Raw genomic sequence first — 18059 nt, forward strand, 5'->3', positions numbered from 1 at the left:
GCGGAGCTTCTGAGCTAGTCGGGGGAGCGAGGGGTGGCCGGAGACGGCTGCTAAGGCGAACGGCGGCGACGGTGGTGTTCGGCCGTGTGAGAGAGAGAGCGAGGGAGAGGAGGGGAGAGCCGGGGGAGAGTGAGAGAGAGCAGGGGGGAGGCGTGGTGGCGTCCAGGGCATCGAGGCGAGGAGGGGAGGGCAGGCAGGCAGGGAGAGAGGTGGCGTGGCGCGGTGGCGCGCGCGCGCCGGCCACACTCCCCTCCCTCTGTCGGGACGAAGACGACAGAGGAGGGAGGCGGCTGGGCCGCCTGCTGGCTGGGCCGGCCAGCTGGATGGGCTGCACAGGGAGGAGCCCAGGTAAGCTTCTCCCTTTTATTTTTTTTCTGTTTTCTAATTTCTGACATTTGTTTTGATTTAAATAATATATTAAATCATTTATTTAACTTATGCCAATTTTTGCAGGGGCTAGATATATTATTCCAGAGCTCCTTTATAATTGGCATAATATTTGGACATATGTTTATATATATAGAAATATATTTCCAAAGCAAATATTTATGCATTAATTCCAAATGCCCAAAATAAATGTCCATGAGCCACTAAAAATATTGGTTTGATTTTTATCTCTGTCCAATATTTTCAGAGATCAACATGAGCATTTTCTTGGACCCTTTTGGAGAAATTTTTATTTGGGTCATTTTCAGAAATGATTCTGAGGGTTTCACAAATCCCCATTTCAAATTAAATGGAATTTTAAACATGATGCACACACTCTAATGCATGACTAGCTAGGGTGTGACACATATTTCCTTTAGTCTCCCACTTGCACTAGAGTCAATAATCTAGATTACATAGTAATGATTCTAACACCCATGGAGTCTTGGTGCTGATCATATTTTGCTCGTGGAAGAGGCTTAGTCAACGGGTCTGCAACATTTAGATCTGTATGTATCTTGCAAATCTCTATGTCTCCCTCCTTGACTTGATCGCGGATGGAATTGAAGCGTCTCTTGATGTGTTTGGTTCTTTTGTGAAATCTGGATTCCTTCGCCAAGGTGATTGCTCCAGTATTGTCACAAAAGGTTTTCATTGGACCCAATGCACTAGGTATCAAACCTAGATCAGATATGAACTCCTTCATCCAGACTCTTTCATTTGCTGCTTCCGAAGCAGCTATGTACTCCGCTTCACACGTAGATCCTGCCACGATGCTCTGCTTGGAACCGCACCAACTGACAGCTCCACTATTCAATATAAATACGTATTCGGTTTGCGACTTAGAGTCATCCGGATCAGTGTCAAAGCTTGCATCAACGTAACCATTTACGACAAGCTCTTTGTCACCTCCATAACCGAGAAACATATCCTTAGTCCTTTTCAGGTATTTCAGGATGTTCTTGGCCGCTGTCCAGTGATCTCCTGGATTACTTTCGTACATCCCTGCTAAACTTATAGCAAGGCAAACATCAGGTCTGGTACACAGCATTGCATACATGATAGAACCTATGGCTGAGGCATAGGGAATGACTTTCATTTTCTCTCTATCTTCTACAGTGGTCGGGCATTGAGTCTGACTCAACTTGACACCTTGTAACACATGCAAGAACCCTTTCTTTGACTGATCCATTTTGAACTTCTTCAAAACTTTATCAAGGTATGTGCTTTGTGAAAGTCCAATTAAGCGTCTTGATCTATCCCTATAGATCTTGATGCCCAATATATAAGCAGCTTCACCGAGGTCTTTCATTGAGAAATTCTTATTCAAGTATCCTTTTATGCTATCCAGAAATTCTGTATTATATCTAATCAACAATATGTCATCCACATATAATATTAGAAATGCTACAGAGGTCCCACTCACTTTCTTGTAAATACAGGCTTCTCCAAAAGTCTGTATAAAACCATATGCTTTGATCACATTATCAAAGCGTATATTCCAACTCCGAGAGGCTTGCACTAGTTCATAAATGGATCGCTGGAGCTTGCACACTTTGTTAGCACATGGATACAGAAGACTCCAAGATGGGATCTCGTGGATACAGAAGGTTGCGGCGGTGGAATTAGGTTTTCGTGGTATGTTCTGATGTTCTCGGGGTACGTGGGTATATATAGGAGGAAGAAGTAGGTCGGTGGCCGCCCGAGGGGCCCACGAGATAGGGGCGCGCCTAGTAGGGGTGGCGCGCCCTCCACCCTCGTGGCCGCCTCGGCTGCTTCTTGACTTGCACTCCAAGTCCTCTGGATCACGTTCATTCCAAAAATCACGCTCCCGAAGGTTTCACTCCGTTTGGACTCCGTTTGATATTCCTTTTCTTCGAAACACTGAAATAGGCACAAAAAAACAACAATACGAGCTGGGCCTCCGGTTAGTAGGTTAGTCCCAAAAATGATATAAATGTGTAAAGTAAAGCCCATAAACATCCAAAACGGGTAATATAATAGCATGGAACAATCAAAAATTATAGATACATTGGAGACGTATCAAGCATCCCCAAGCTTAACTCCTGCTCGTCCTCGAGTAGGTAAATGATAAAAATAGAATTTTTGATGTGGAATGCTACCTAGCATAGTTCTCAATGTAATTTTCTTTATTGTGGCATGAATGTTCAGATCCAAATGATTCAAAATAAAAGTTCATATTGACATAATACTTCAAGCATACTAATCAAGCAATCATGTCTTCTCAAAATAACATGGCTAAAGAAAGTTATCCCTACAAAATCATATAGTCTGGCTATTGCTCTATCTTCATCACACAAAGTATTTAATCATGCACAACCCCGATGACAAGCCAAGCAATTGTTTCATACTTTAGTAATCTCAAACTTTTTCAACTTTCACACAATACATGAGCGTGAGCCATGGACATAGCACTATATGTGGAATAGAATGGTGGTTGTGGAGAAGACAAAAAGGACAAGATAGTCTCACATCAACTAGGCGTATCAACGGGCTATGGAGATTCCCATTAATAGATATCAATGTGAGTGAGTAGGGATTGCCATGCAACAGATGCACTAGAGCTATAAATGTATGAAAGCTCAATAAAATAAACTAAGTGGGTGTGCATCCAACTCGCTTGCTCACGAAGACCTAGGGCAATTTTGAGGAAGCCCACCATTGGAATATACAAGCCAAGTTCTATAATGAAAAATTCCCACTAGTATATGAAAATGACAACATAGGAGACTCTCTATCATGAAGATCATGGTGCTACTTTGAAGCACAAGTGTGGTAAAAGGATAGTAGCATTGTCCCTTCTCTCTTTTTCTCTCATTTCGTTTTTTTTCTTTTTTCTTTTTTTCTTTTTTTCTTTTTTTTTCTTTGGCCTTTCTTTTTTTCTTATTTTCTTTAGTCCGAAGTCTCATCCTGACTTGTGGGGGAATCATAGTCTCCATCATCCTTTCCTCACTGGGACAATGCTCTAATAATGAAGATCATCACACTTTTATTTACTTACAACTCAAGATTACAACTCAAAACTAGAACAAGATATGACTCTATATGAATGCCTCCGGCGGTGTACCGGGATATGCAATGAATCAAGAGTGACATGTATGAAAATTATGAAGGTGGCCTTGCCACAAATACGATGTCAACTACATGATCATGCAAAGAGCAATATGACAATGATGAAGCATGTCATAATAAGCGGAACGGTGGAAAGTTGCATGGCAATATATCTCGGTATGGCTATGGAAATGCCATAATAGGTAGGTATGGTGGCTGTTTTGAGGAAGGTATATGGTAGGTGTATGGTACCGGCGAAAGTTGCGCGGTACAAGAGAGGCTAGCAATGGTGGAAGGGTGAGAGTGCGTATAATGCATGGACTCAACATTAGTCAAAAGAACTCATATACTTATTGCAAAAATCTACAAGTTATCAAAAACAAAGTATTACACACATGCTCCTAGGGGGATAGATTGGTAGGAAAAGACCATCGCTCGTCCCCAACCGCCACTCATAAGGAAGACAATCAATAAATAAAATTGTGCTCCAACTTCATCACAAAGCGGTTCACCATACGTGCATGCTACGGGAATCACAAACTTCAACACAAGCATTCTTTAAATTCATAATCACCCAAACTTTTAATATCACTACCTCCATATCTCAAAACAATTATCAAGTATCAAATTGATCATAGCATCCAATTCACTTTCTATGATAGTTTTTATTATACCCAACTTGGATGCCTACCATTCTAGGACCAATTTTATAATCATAGCAAATACCATGCTGTTCTAAGAGACTCTCAAAATAATATAAGTGAAGCATGAGAGATCAACAATTTCTTCAAAATTAAGCCACCGCCGTGCTCTAAAAGATATAAGTGAAGCACTAGAGCAAAAACTATCTAGCTCAAAAGATATAAGTGAAGCACATAGAGTATTCTAATAAATTCTAATCAAGTGGGCTTCTCCCAAAGGTGTGTACAGCAAGGATGATTCTGGAAAACTAAAAAGCAAAAACTAATATCATACAAGACGCTCCAAGCAAAACACATATCGTGTGGCGAATAAAAATATAGCTCCAAGTAAAGTTACCGATAAACGAAGACGAAAGAGGGGATGCCTTCCGGGGGCATCCCCAAGCTTAGGCTTTTGGCTATTCTTGAATATCTTGGGGTGCCATGGGAATCCCCAAGCTTAGGCTTTTTCCACTCCTTATTCCATAGTCCATCAAATCTTTACCCAAAACTTGAAAACTTCACAACACAAAACTCATCAGGAAATCTCATAAGCTCCGTTAGTGAAAGAAAGAAAAACCACCACATAAGGTACTGTAATGAACTCACTCTTTATTTATATTGGTGTTAAACCTACTGTATTCCAAGTTCTCTATGGTTCATACCACTTAATACTAGCCATAGATGCATCAAAATAAGCAAACAACACACGAAAAACAGAATCTGTCAAAAACAGAGCAGCATGTAGCAATCTGTAGCCCTCGAATACTTCTGGAACTCTAAAAATCCTACCAACATAGGAAGTCCTGGGAAATTTTTCTATTGATCTACAGAAAAAAGAATTAACGCAAAAGCACGTTTCTGTGATTTAACAAAACTAATTTGGTGCGCGCAAAGTTTCTATTTTTCAGCAAAATCAAATTAACTATCACCATGGGTTTTCCTATAGGTTCTACTTGGCACAAACACTAATTAAAACTTAAAAACACATATAAACAGAAGGTAGATGCAAAATTTATTACTAAACAGGAACAAAAACAAAAAACACAAATAAAATTGGGTTGCCTCCCAACTAGCGCTATCGTTTAACGCCCCTAGCTAGGCATAAAAGCGAGGATAGATCTAAGTAGTGCCATCTTTGGCACTCAATTCATAAGTAGCCCGCATGATAGATTCATAAGGTAATTTAATTTTCTTTCTTGGAAAGCGCTCCATGCCTTTCCTTAATGGAAATTGGAATCTAATATTCCCTTCCTTCATATCAATAATCGCGCCAATCGTTCTAAGGAAAGGTCTACCAAGAATAATAGGCAAGAAAGATTGCAATCTATATCAAGAACGATAAAATCTACGTGCACCAAATTTCTTTCTGCAACAATGAGAACAACATTGATCCTTCCCATTGGCTTTTTAATGGTGGAATCTGCAAGGTGCAAATTTAAAGAACAATCATCAAGATCATGGAAACCTAGAATATCACATAAAGTTTTCGGAATCGTGGAAACACTAGCACCCAAATAAAAATAAAGCATAACACTCACAATCTTTAATTTTAATCTTTATAGTAGGTTCCCACTCATCATTAAGTTTTCTCGGTATAGAAACTTCCATATTAAGTTTTTCATCATAAGATTGCATCAAGGCATCAACAATATGTTTGGTAAAAGCTTTATTTTGACTATAAGCATGAGGAGAATTCACAACGGATTGCAACAAGGAAATACAACTTTCTAAAGAACAATTATCATAATCAAATTCCTTGAAATCCAAGATAGTGGGTTCAATGCTATTTAAAGTTTTGACCCCTCCAATCCCACTTTTACCAAATTTAGCATCAAGATCTAAAAACTCCGAATTATTGGGACGCCTTTTAATTAAAGTTGACTCATCTCCAGTCCCATCATTATTAAGATTCATATTGCAAAACAAAGATCTAATAGGGGACACATTAATAACTTTAAGATCTTCATCATTATTTTCATGGAAACTAGAAGAACACGCCTTTACAAAGCAATCTTTCTTAGCACACAATCTAGCGATTCTCTCTTTGCACTCATTAATGGAAATTCTCATGGCTTTGAGAGACTAATTGGTATCATGCTTAGGAGGAGTAGATCTAAGTTTTAGAGAATCAACATCAAGCAAAAGTCTATCAACGTTCCTAGCCAAATCATCAACTTTGAGCAATTTTTTTCAAGCAAGGCATTAAAATTCTTTTGAGAAATCATAAATTCTTTCACACTATTCTCAAAATCAGAGGGCATCTTATTAAAATTACCATAAGAATTATTGTAGGAATTTCCATAATTATTAGAGGAGTTACTAGGGAACGGTCTAGGATTAAAGTTTCCTCTATAAGCATTGTTTTCGAAACTATTCGTACCAACAAAATTCACATCCATAGATTCATTATTATTCTCAATCAAAGTAGACAAAGGCATATCATTGGGATCAATAGGGGCACTCTTAGTAGCAAACAATTTCATAAGTTCATCCATCTTTCCACTCAAAACATTAATTTCTTCTATATCATGCACTTTTTTACTAGTAGATCTTTCGGTGTGCCATTGAGAATAATTAGCCATAATATTATCAAGGAGTTTTGTAGCATCTCCTAAAGTGATTTCCATAAACGTGCCTCCCGCGGCCGAATCTAAAAGATTTCTAGAAGCAAAATTCAATCCAGCATAAATTTTTTGTATGATCATCCATGAATTCAAACCATGAGTAGGGCAATTGTGAATCATCAATTTCATTCTTTCCCAAGATTGGGCAACATGCTCATGATCAAGTTGTTTAAAATTCATAATATCGTTCCTAAGAGTGATGATCTTAGCGGGAGGAAAATACTTAGAGATAAAAGCATCTTTGCACTTGTTCCAAGAATCAATGCTATTTTTAGGCAAAGATGAAAACCAAACTTTAGCACGATCTCTAAGGGAAAATGGAAATTACTTCAATTTAACAATATCATTATCCGTATCTTTCTTGTTTTGCATATCACACAAATCAACAAAGTTGTTTAGATGAGTAGCGGCATCTTCACTAGGAAGGTCGGCGAATTGATCTTTCATAACAAGATTCAACAAAGCAGTATTGATTTCACAAGACTCAACATCATTAAGAGGAGAAATCGGAGTACTAAGGAAATCATTATTATTGGTATTGAAGAAATCACACAATTTGGTATTATCTTGCGCCATGGCGACAAGTAATCCAACGCACAAGCAAATAGAAAAAGGCAAGCGAAAAAGAAAGAGGAGATTGGGAAAGAGAGGGCGAATAAAACGGCAAGGGTGAAGTGGGGGAGAGGAAAACGAGAGGCAAATGGCAAATAATATAAATGCGAGGGAGATGAGTTTGTGATGGGTACTTGGTATGTCTTGACTTGAGCGAAGACCTCCCTGGCAATGGCGCTAGAAATCCTTCTTGCTACGTCTTGAGCTTGCGTTGGGTTTCCTTGAAGAGGAAAGGGTGATACAGCAATAGTAGCGTAAGTATTTCCCTCCGTTTTTTAGAACCAAGGTATCAATCTAGTAGGAGGCTCCTCAAAAGTCCCATGCACCTACACAAACAAACAAAGAACACGCAACCAATGCAATAAAGGGGTTGTCAATCCCTTCACGGCCACTTGCGAAAGTGAGATCTGGTAGAGATAGTATGATAAGATAAATATATTTTTGGTATTTTATAATATAGATTGGAAAAGTAAGATGCAAATAAAAGTAGATGGAAAGCTTATATGATAAAAGATAGACCCGGGGGCCATAGGTTTCACTAGTGGCTTCTCTCAAGATAGCATAAGTATTACGGTGGGTGAACAAATTACTGTCGAGAAATTGATAGAAAAGCGAATAATTATGAGATTATCTAGGCATGATCATGTGTATAGGCATCACGTCCGTGACAAGTAGACCGACTCCTGCCTGCATCTACTACTATTACTCCACACATCGACCGCTATCCAGCATGTATCTAGAGTATTAAGTTCATAAAGAACAGAGTAACGCATTAAGAAAGATGACATGATGTAGAGGGATAAACTCATGCAATATGATATAAACCCCATATTTTTATCCTCGATGGCAACAATACAATACGTGCCTTGCTGCCCCTATTGTCACTGGGAAAGGACACCACAAGATTGATCCCAAAGCTAAGCACTTCTCCCATTGCAAGAAAGATCAATCTAGTAGGACAAACCAAACTGATAATTCGAAGAGACTTGCAAAGATAACTCAATCATACATAAAAAAATTCAGAAGAGATTCAAATATTTCTCATAGATAAACTTGATCATAAACCCACAATTCATCGGATCTCGACAAACACACCGCAAAAAGAGTTACATCGAAAAGATCTCCAAGAAGATCGAGGAGAACATGGTATTGAGATCCAAAAAGAGAGAAGAAGCCCTCTAGCTAATAACTATGTACCCGAAGGTCTGTGGTAAACTAATCACAACTCATCGGAGGGGCTATGGTGTTGATGTAGAAGCCGTCCGTGGTCGATTCCCCCTCCGGCGGAGCACCAACGAAGGCTCCAAGATGGGATCTCACGGATACAGAAGGTTGCGGAGGTGGAATTAGGTTTTCGTGGTCTGTTCTGATGTTCTCGGGGTACGTGGGTATATATAGGAGGAAGAAGTAGGTCGGTGGCCGCCCGAGGGGCCCATGAGATAGGGAGGCGCGCCCAGTAGGTGTGGGCGCGTCCTCCACCCTCGTGGCCGCCTCGGTTGCTTCTTGACTTGCACTTCAAGTCCTCTAGATCACGTTCGTTCCAAAAATCATGCTCCCAAAGGTTTCACTCCGTTTGGACTCCGTTTGATATTCCTTTTCTTCGAAACACTGAAATAGGCAAAAAACAGCAATACGGGCTGGGCCTCCGGTTAGTAGGTTAGTCCCAAAAATGATATAAATGTGTAAATTAAAGCCTATAAACATCCAAAACGGGTAATATAATAGCATGGAACAATCAAAAATTATAGATACATTGGAGACGTATCATGGCTCGGCCGGAAAGATTGAGAAACTTGGTTTTCTAATTCATGTAAATCCAAAACACACCTGAAAATCATGAAACTTGGCATGGTGTCATGACATGGCACCAACATGGTGCGGTAAATTTTTTGGCCGAATTGGGACAAGCTTTCGTATAAACTACTTGCAAACTGGAGCTTCTTTCAAGAAGGCTTGTGGTTCCGAGAGGGAACGTGTCACCTCCGTGTGCGAAACGACATACGTACACTGCCTTCTCCCGCCTTAATTTTTTTGCAAGGGCAGATTAGACCAAATAGAAGTATCATGCTAAATTTTGGAATTATTCCGGGTTTGTTTGGACTTTTTTATACATTAATTGAATTTCCGGGCATTTAATGTGCACAATTCAAATTTGAACTATAAGCACATGCTCTAGTGCACCAAAGTTGCTTGAAAAATCACTTGTGTGTCCTTGGGTGAATTTCTAGGTCCCATGCAAGAAATTGGAATGAAATTCAAACATCTAGGCGTCGTGGCTCGGTCGGAAAGATTGAGAAACTTAGTTTTTTAATTCATGTAAATCCAAAACACGCCTGAAAATCATGAAACTTGGCATGGTGTCATGACATTGCACCAACATGCTGCGGTAATTTTTTTGGCCGAACTGGGACAAGCTTTGATATAAGCTTCTTGCGAACCGGAGCTTCTCTCAAGAAGTCTCATGGTTCCGAGAGGGAACGTGTCACCTCCGTGTGCAAAATGATATACGTACACTGCCTTCTCCCGCCTTAATTTGTTTACGCAGACAGATTAGACCAAATAGAAGTATCGTGCTAAATTTTGGAATTATTCCGAGTTTGGTTGGCTTTTTTATACATTAATTGAATTTCACGGCATTTAATGTGCATAATTCAAACTTGAACTACAAGCACATGCTCCAGTGCACCAAAGTTGGTTGAAAAATCACATGTGTGTCCTTGGATAAATTTCTAGGTCCCATGCAAGAAATGAGAATGAAATTCAAACATCTGGGCATCGTGGCTCGGTCAGAAAGATTGAGAAACTTAGTTTTTTAATTCATGTAAATCCAAAACACGCCTGAAAATCATGAAACTTGGCATGGTGTCATGACATGGCACCAACATGCTGCGGTAATTTTTTTGCCCGAATTGGGAGAAGCTTTGGTATAAGCTTCTTACAAACCAGAGCTTCTCTCAAGAAGTCGCGTGGTTCCGAGACGGAACGTGTCACCTTCGTGTGTGAAACGATATACGTACACTGACTTCTCCCGCCTTAATTTGTTTACACAGGCAGATTAGACCAAATAGAAGTATCATGCTAAATTTGGGAATTATTTCGGGTTCGGTTGGCTTTTTTATACATCAATTGAATTTCTTGGCATTTAATGTGCATAATTCAAATTTGAACTACAAGCACATGCTCCAGTGCACCAAAGTTGGTTGAAAAATCACATGTGTGTCCTTAGGTGAATTTGTAGGTCTCATGCGAGAAATGGGAATGAAATTCAAACATCTGGGTGTCGTGGCTCGGTCGGAAAGATTGAGAAACTTGGTTTTTTAATTCATGTAAATCCAAAACACGCCGGAAAATCGTGAAACTTGGCATGGTGTCATGACATGGCACCAACATGCTGCGGTAAATTTTTTGGCCAAATTGGGACAAGCTTTCGTATAAGCTTCTTGCAAACCAGAGCTTATCTCAAGAAGGCTCATGGTTCCGAGAGGGAAGTGTCACCTTCGTGTGCAAAACGACATATATACACTGCCTTCTCCCGCCTTAATTTGTTTACATAGGAAGATTAGACCAAATAGAAGTATCGTGCTAAATTTTGGAATTATTCCGGGTTTGTTTGGCCTTTTTTATACATTAATTGAATTTCTGGGCATTTAATGTGCATAATTCAAATTTGAACTACAAGCACATGCTCCAGTGCACCAAAGTTGGTTGAAAAATCACATGTGTATCCTTGGGTGAATTTCTAGGTCCCATGCAAGAAATGAGAATGAAATTCAAACATCTGGGCGTCGTGGCTCAGCGGAAAGATTGAGAAACTTTGTTTTTTAATTCCTGTAAATCCAAAACACGCCTGAAAATCATGAAACTTGGCATGGTGTCATGACATGGCACCAATATGTTGTGGTAATTTTTCTGTCTGATTTGCGAAGGCGCACACATTAAAAATCAACAAAGTCATTTTGGAACAAGTGTTGTCATGTTAGAAATCGGAAATACAACTATTATTGGAACCATGGGCGTTCTACTTACCAATTACGTGCCACCACGCGTCCTTTTTTATTGGCTAGGAGGTGTCGTGTGGGGTAGCTATTTGAGTACGGGAGACGTGCGATCAGACCCCTGCGTGTGCTCATCGGAAGGAGAGCCCTTTGACCTCTATCCCCCGCACACCTCCCTCCCAACGTCTCCGTTAATGGCGCCCGAGCCCCTGTTTCACGGCGTGGCTATGTCTCACTGGACTGAGATTTAAGAGAGAAAAATAAAAATCTAAAAAGAAAGTCTTGCACGGATCTTGACCTATATAGCATCGACTGTGACTTATGGCAAGCATGATGAATATAGGACGATGATAGTGGATAATAATTGTTACATATTTAGGAACATAATTTAAAAAGCCACATGCGGCAACGTCCGAAATACACAAGGGCAAAAGAAGAAGGAAGACAACGATCTTGCTCGTTAATGTCTACTTTCTTGATGCGTTGCTACAGGCTGCGGGAACTAGTCTCCGCGGCGAGCGATGATGAGCTCTTTCCTATCCTCAATATGCTTCTTGAGAGCATCCACGGATTCCTCAACCAGCCTTTTGCGCTTCATGCACAACACAACATTCTCGTCCATAAGTTTCTCGACGATGACGCTGGTCCTCTTCAACAAGGCACATGTCTCCTCCTGCTGCTCCGCACTTCCGACGATCTTCACCCTCAGCAGGTCACGCTCGGCCTGGAGCTTCTCATTGATCTCCCTTAGTTGCCGGATGATGCCGGTAGCCTGTTCAAACGAGGCTTTCATATCATCCTGCAACCTCGCCCAGCCAGAGATCTGATCCATCTAGCTATGGACGATTGCATGCATGCGCCTATAAGAGTCCTCGCCTGCCCGCCAGACATTTTTCCAGGACGCCACAGTGCGGGAGGACATCTCTGCTGCTTCTGCAGCGTGGCCAGACATCTCTGCTACTTCCGCGGCGCGGCCGCACCAGTCTAATGCATCGACGGTGCGGCGGGACCTCTGTGCTGCTTCGGAGGTGCGACGAGACCTCTGTGCTGCTAGGGCCGTGCGGCGGGACATGTCGGCTGCTTTCACAACAAGGTGGGACATCTCTCGTGCTTCCGCTTCCATGCTCGCCTCTCCCTGGTGGCAATCTCTCGACCCAGAACTCACGTTGGCCATGGCGGACGGAAGGGAACGATGATGAATGACTTGTTTGTTTTTGTTGGATGAGGAGTTGAGGAGGAATGTGCAGTCTTCTTGGACTAGTAGTATTTATAACCAAGTACTAATACACTCCTAAGTGGGAAACCGTTGAGGTTTTGATCGGTGTGAACAGGTTTGCAATTTGGAAGGTGATGGGACACAGGCTCAAAATTTATTGACGGTTCTATAATTTCTAAGTGCGGCACTATTCTCGGACGGAGTAACGTGGGCATGCTTTCTCGGCCGCATATGTGGCGTTTGGTGCACCGCAATAAGCAATGTCAGCACACGTCTTGTTCCAAGAACCATGCACGCTCGTTATTACCATCACACACACTTCTTTTAATTAGAATGTGTGCCCATCTAGCGCACACACGTTGATCTGTCTAACTGTTTCTGTTTTTTTGTGGCTAATTGCAAACAGTTCATCCGTGTGAAGTGTATGCCATCAATCACACATACCTTTGATCTTCTTGACCGTTTCTGTTCTGTTGCCTAATCGCAAACAGTTAATCCTTCTGAAGCGTATGCCCTCAATCGCACACACCTTTATCTAGCCGTCTGTTTCTGTTGTTCCGCCTCATCACAAACAGTTAATTTGATTGAACTGCATGCCGTATATCGCACACGCCTTTATTTGGCTGCCCATTTCCGTTCTTCTTCCTCATCGCAAACATTTCATTGAACGGAACCGCATGCCGTGCATCGCACACGTAACTAAAATCTGAACCGTGTTTGATGCATCTATCATCCTAAATGTTTTGCACCTTTTTTGATGGGTTTTTACACCACCGTTTGCGATTATTACATCGCACACACTTTCGTCGAAGGGTCTCTGATCGTAGTGTCGCGTTAGCAGCATCCTGCAGTAGTGAACTACCAACTTTGCTCTCATAATTAACTGCTATAAGAATATGATTCTCATGAAAAATGTATAGGATTTAACATTAGGCATACCAAATGTATTTACGATGTATGGACATTCAATCAATTTATCAGTCAAACTTGTAACTTTTTTATTCTGTAAGCAATCAAGTCAGACATGTTCTGCATGCCCTACTTCATTCGGAGAGTCGCTGCACCCTCGGCAATCAACCCACATCGCATGTCTTCAAATAACTGCAGTGACTCTTCAATAGGCCTATCCCACCATGGACTATCCACCTTGTTTCTCCTGCATTCCTTGATTTGTTCTGCAAGTCTAGCAATCTACCTAGATCTTTGTTTCCCTCCAATATTCTAGCTACTAAATATGTGTCTACACCAGACACATCCCTCAAAATGAGATGACAATATGAGGCTACTTGCTTCCATGGAGCATGGTAATAGGACTCTACAAATATATAGCACTGTTTTCACCTTCCTGTTAACTTCATGCATGTGATGTGCCATGCAAAAGCTATTTGGTGGCCATTCAGGAGTTGTGAGTGACATGCTTTTGCCATGCTCGTCGGTATTTTCTCAACAATTAAGCATGATGTAGCCATGATGCATGTACATTATGTAATGTAATCCTTGTTGCAGTATGGTCATGCTATGCAGGACCAGAATCCACAACAAGAACAAAGCCCATGATTATATAATATCAAGAATCAACTATAATATTGTTGTTAACTGAATTTAGACTAGTCATCAATTCCTCCTAAAATAAAAGATTTTTACTTCTTTACTCATAAATTGCAAGTATTGTTTCTGCTCCTAGCCCGCCGCTGGCTTTCATCGGTGGCGGCCAATAGCCGCCTGATGACTGCCACTTCTGCACCGTCAGCCACCATAATTTTGTCGCCTGACACTCCGGCGGCGACAACCACCTTCATCATCGGGTGCGGCGGATCAGGAGATAGTGATGGCGCTCTCAAACCAGAGGTTTCAACCTGGCCTAGACTTCGAAGACATGATTAGGAGGAATCTTGGGCTACCGGTGAATCATTTTGAGGGGAGCAAGGAAAAGGAATTTCTCCTGGTAGCTCAATTCTATGGGTCCTAGATCCAGCTCAATCAGAATTCGGTTGGGCTCATCCTTTAAGCTTGTTTTGGAGGTAATGGGTCTCGGTTCAAAGTTATTTTTCTCAGAGACTATTATTTCAGATTTTCGGTCTCCTCCAAAGGTGTGGGTTTTGCTATCTACAATGGAGGTAATGTAGCAAATGATTCATGCAATGTTCATTTTTACCTCTGGGGAAATGGAAGCCCAAATTTCATCAAAGAATTTGAGCTCTTCTGTAAGGAGCAATATAAAGAATGGACTGTTGTCTCGAGATCAAAGAGTTCAAGTAAATCTTTTGCTGATGCTGTTCGTGCTCTAAGATTCTTTGAAGATGAAATTCATGGTCAAAAAGTTTCAAATCTGACCTCCGGGGATAGGGTGTCAGTTTCCTCTAGACTTGATTTCCCCAATTATGGAGGAACTAATGGTAGCAATGAAAGGGCTCAGGCGGGATCAAAGGATTTTCAAAATCAAATGGGTCGACTTAATGGCCCATTAAATTCCCAGGAAGAGAAAAGCTCATTCTATGGTAGATGTATGATGAATGATCACTTTCGGCCCAATCGTAAAAATAAAATAAGATGCAGAAATTGTGGGGGTTGGGCGCACATTGCTAGCAATTGTTGGGTTGGGCAAGCCTCGACACAAGAGCCCAAAGAAAAGAACTTGCAGCAGCAAAAAGCTAGGGGAGGACCAAAGCCCAACTCAGTTTGGATTTCAAAGGCCCAGCAAAGGGCGGGGCTGAGAAGGAAAGGGGTGTAGGAAGGCAAGTGGAGGGGGGAATTAGGCCAGCCGCTTCGGCTTCTCCTTAATTCCTACACCTACCAAAAACACTATCCTGTCGCATGGCTCTTCTCCCCCAAATCCAGCTCCTGGTTCTGCTGCAGAGAGGTCTACATCATCTGCATCCGCGCGAGGATTCCTTGCCGGTGGAGATGGCGACGTTCCCATTTGACCCATCACCATTCCTTCCAACAGTCTATCAAGCATTGTAGGTGGAGGGGAGACTGGCGCAGGTGCATGTGATTAGCAGTCATTTTCATGATGAGAATGACAATTTGGGGATTGCTACCTTCATCCCAATGCCTATGGGAGAAGTCCAATTCAATATTGCTAGAGAGATTTTACAAGAATTTCTCCATGGGAGAAGACTAGGGTTTTCATAAATCAGCAGATGCCCTTTGGGTCAAGCATATGTTGAGATGAACTCTTTGCTTGATCTTGAGAGGTTGATCAGGCAGGTCCCACATCAATATGACGACATGCATTTTTTTTGAGCACCATGATGCTGGAATGAACTGGCATAGATATCATCTCAATAGGCAGGTCTGGCTGTTCCTGGCAGGATTTTATCAGGACCTGCGAAACTTTACAGAGATAGCTAATGCAGTCAAGAGCTTTGGCAATCTGCTCACTTGGGACAAAGAGAGAAGTACTAGAGCTGGTATCTTGGTTAAGGTTCTGGTTGAAGAACTCCATCTAGTCCCTGCAAGCATTATCCAGTCAAAAGTTGATGATTTCCTAGGTGAATCATGGGCAGTTCTAGTTGTTATAGTGCAAGAGGAAATCATGGGAGGTGGACCTGCAGATGAGGTGCCATCCCCCCCAATGAAAACCCCATCCTATACCAGAAGAAGCTCATCACCACCCAAACTAGAATATAGTTGTGGGGCCTGTTGCTCAATATCTACCTCTGCTAGATGGGGAACCAGAGCAACAGGAGGATCAAGATGAGTGGGAAAATGCACACTGGGCTATGCCAAATGAACAACAACAGCAGTTGGTGGATATTGAAATAGTCCTAGGAGAAATTTTAGAAATGAATGATCTGATGGGGCCACTAGAGGTTGAAACCAGGTAGTAAAATAAGAGGGGGGAAATGGAAGTGGGCTTACATTGTCTCTCAATTCAAATATTCAGGATGGTTCAGACAACTCTATTGCCGGGCCTTATTAGATTGGACCAATGGATATTGACCTCAATGTCCCAATTCAGGCCCATGCAGAGGAGCCTCTGAACTTTCAGGCAGAGATGCACATGTGAGGGGAGATTAGATTACAGCCACCTCCAGCCTTACAGCCGGTGGAAAATATCTTGGAACCAGAAAGGGCATTGGATCCTCTACTTTTTGCCACACAAGAAGTTGAAAATTCTGAAGTTGAAAGAAACCTGTTTTCCTTTGTGTAGGATCGAAAGTATGTCTAGAGGGGGGTGATTAGACTACTTGACCAAATAAAAACTTAACCTTTTCTCAATTTTAGTTCTTGGCAGATTTTAGCAACTTAGCACAAGTCAAGCAATGTTAACACAATTCAAGCAAGCATGCAAAGAGTATATGAGCAGCAGAAAGTAAAGCATGCAACTTGCAAGAATGTAAAGGGAAGGGTTTGGAGAGTGCAAACACAATAGGAGACACGGATGTTTTTGTCGTGGTTCCGATTGGTGGTGCTATCGTACATCCACGTTGATGGAGACTTCAACCCACGAAGGGTAATGGCTGCGCGAGTCCACGGAGGGCTCCACCTACGAAGGGTCCACAAAGAAGCAACCTTGTCTATCCCACCATGGCCATCACCCATGAAGGACTTGCCTCACTAGGGTAGATCTTCACGAAGTAGGCGATCTCCTTGCCCTTACAAACTCCTTGGTTCACTCCACAATCTTGTTGGAGGCTCCCAAGTGACACCTAACCAATCTAGGAGACACCACTCTCCAAAAGGTAATAGATGGTGTGTTGATGATGAACTCCTTGCTCTTGTGCTTCAAATGATTGTCTCCCAACACTCAACTCACTCTCATAGGATTGGATTTGGTGGAAAGATGATTTGAGTGGAAAGCAACTTGGGGATGGCTAGAGATCAAGATTCATATGGTTGGATTGGAATGTCTTGGTCTCAACATATGAGTAGGTGGCTCTCTCTTAGAAAATGGGTAATGGAAGTGTAGGCACAAAATGATGGCTTCCCTCATGAATGAGGCACTACTGGGGAAAACCTTATACACAACATCTTAGCAGTAGCGCTAGACAAAACAGGGCGCTACTGCTACTTATCAGTAGCGTGTTTAAATAAACCGCGCTACTGCTACTACTTTAGCAGTAGCGTTATCCTAAAGCGCGCTGCTGATATACTTGTACTGGGCGCAGATGGCTAGCCCCACTTAGCAGTAGCGCTGTTTCCTAAACAGCGCTACTGCTAAGTCCCTTAGCAGTAGCGCGTTTCTCTAAAATGCGCTACTAGTTACTTACCTTATACTAGAGGTTCACTGCACCCTCTCACTCATTCTCCCCCTCTCACTCGCTCTTGCCCGCGCCAAAGCCGTCGTCCGCCGCCACCGCGCTGCTCTGCGCCGAGGTACTCCCTCCTCCCCCTCCTCCTCCGGCCGCCCTCCTCCCACCGCCCCTCCCTCCTCTTCCTCTGGCCGCCTCCCCTCCACCCCCGCCCCCTCCCTCCTCCTCCTCCG

This window comes from Triticum dicoccoides, chromosome 5B (genome assembly GCF_002162155.2).
Source record: "Triticum dicoccoides isolate Atlit2015 ecotype Zavitan chromosome 5B, WEW_v2.0, whole genome shotgun sequence".
Taxonomy (NCBI): domain Eukaryota; kingdom Viridiplantae; phylum Streptophyta; class Magnoliopsida; order Poales; family Poaceae; genus Triticum; species Triticum dicoccoides.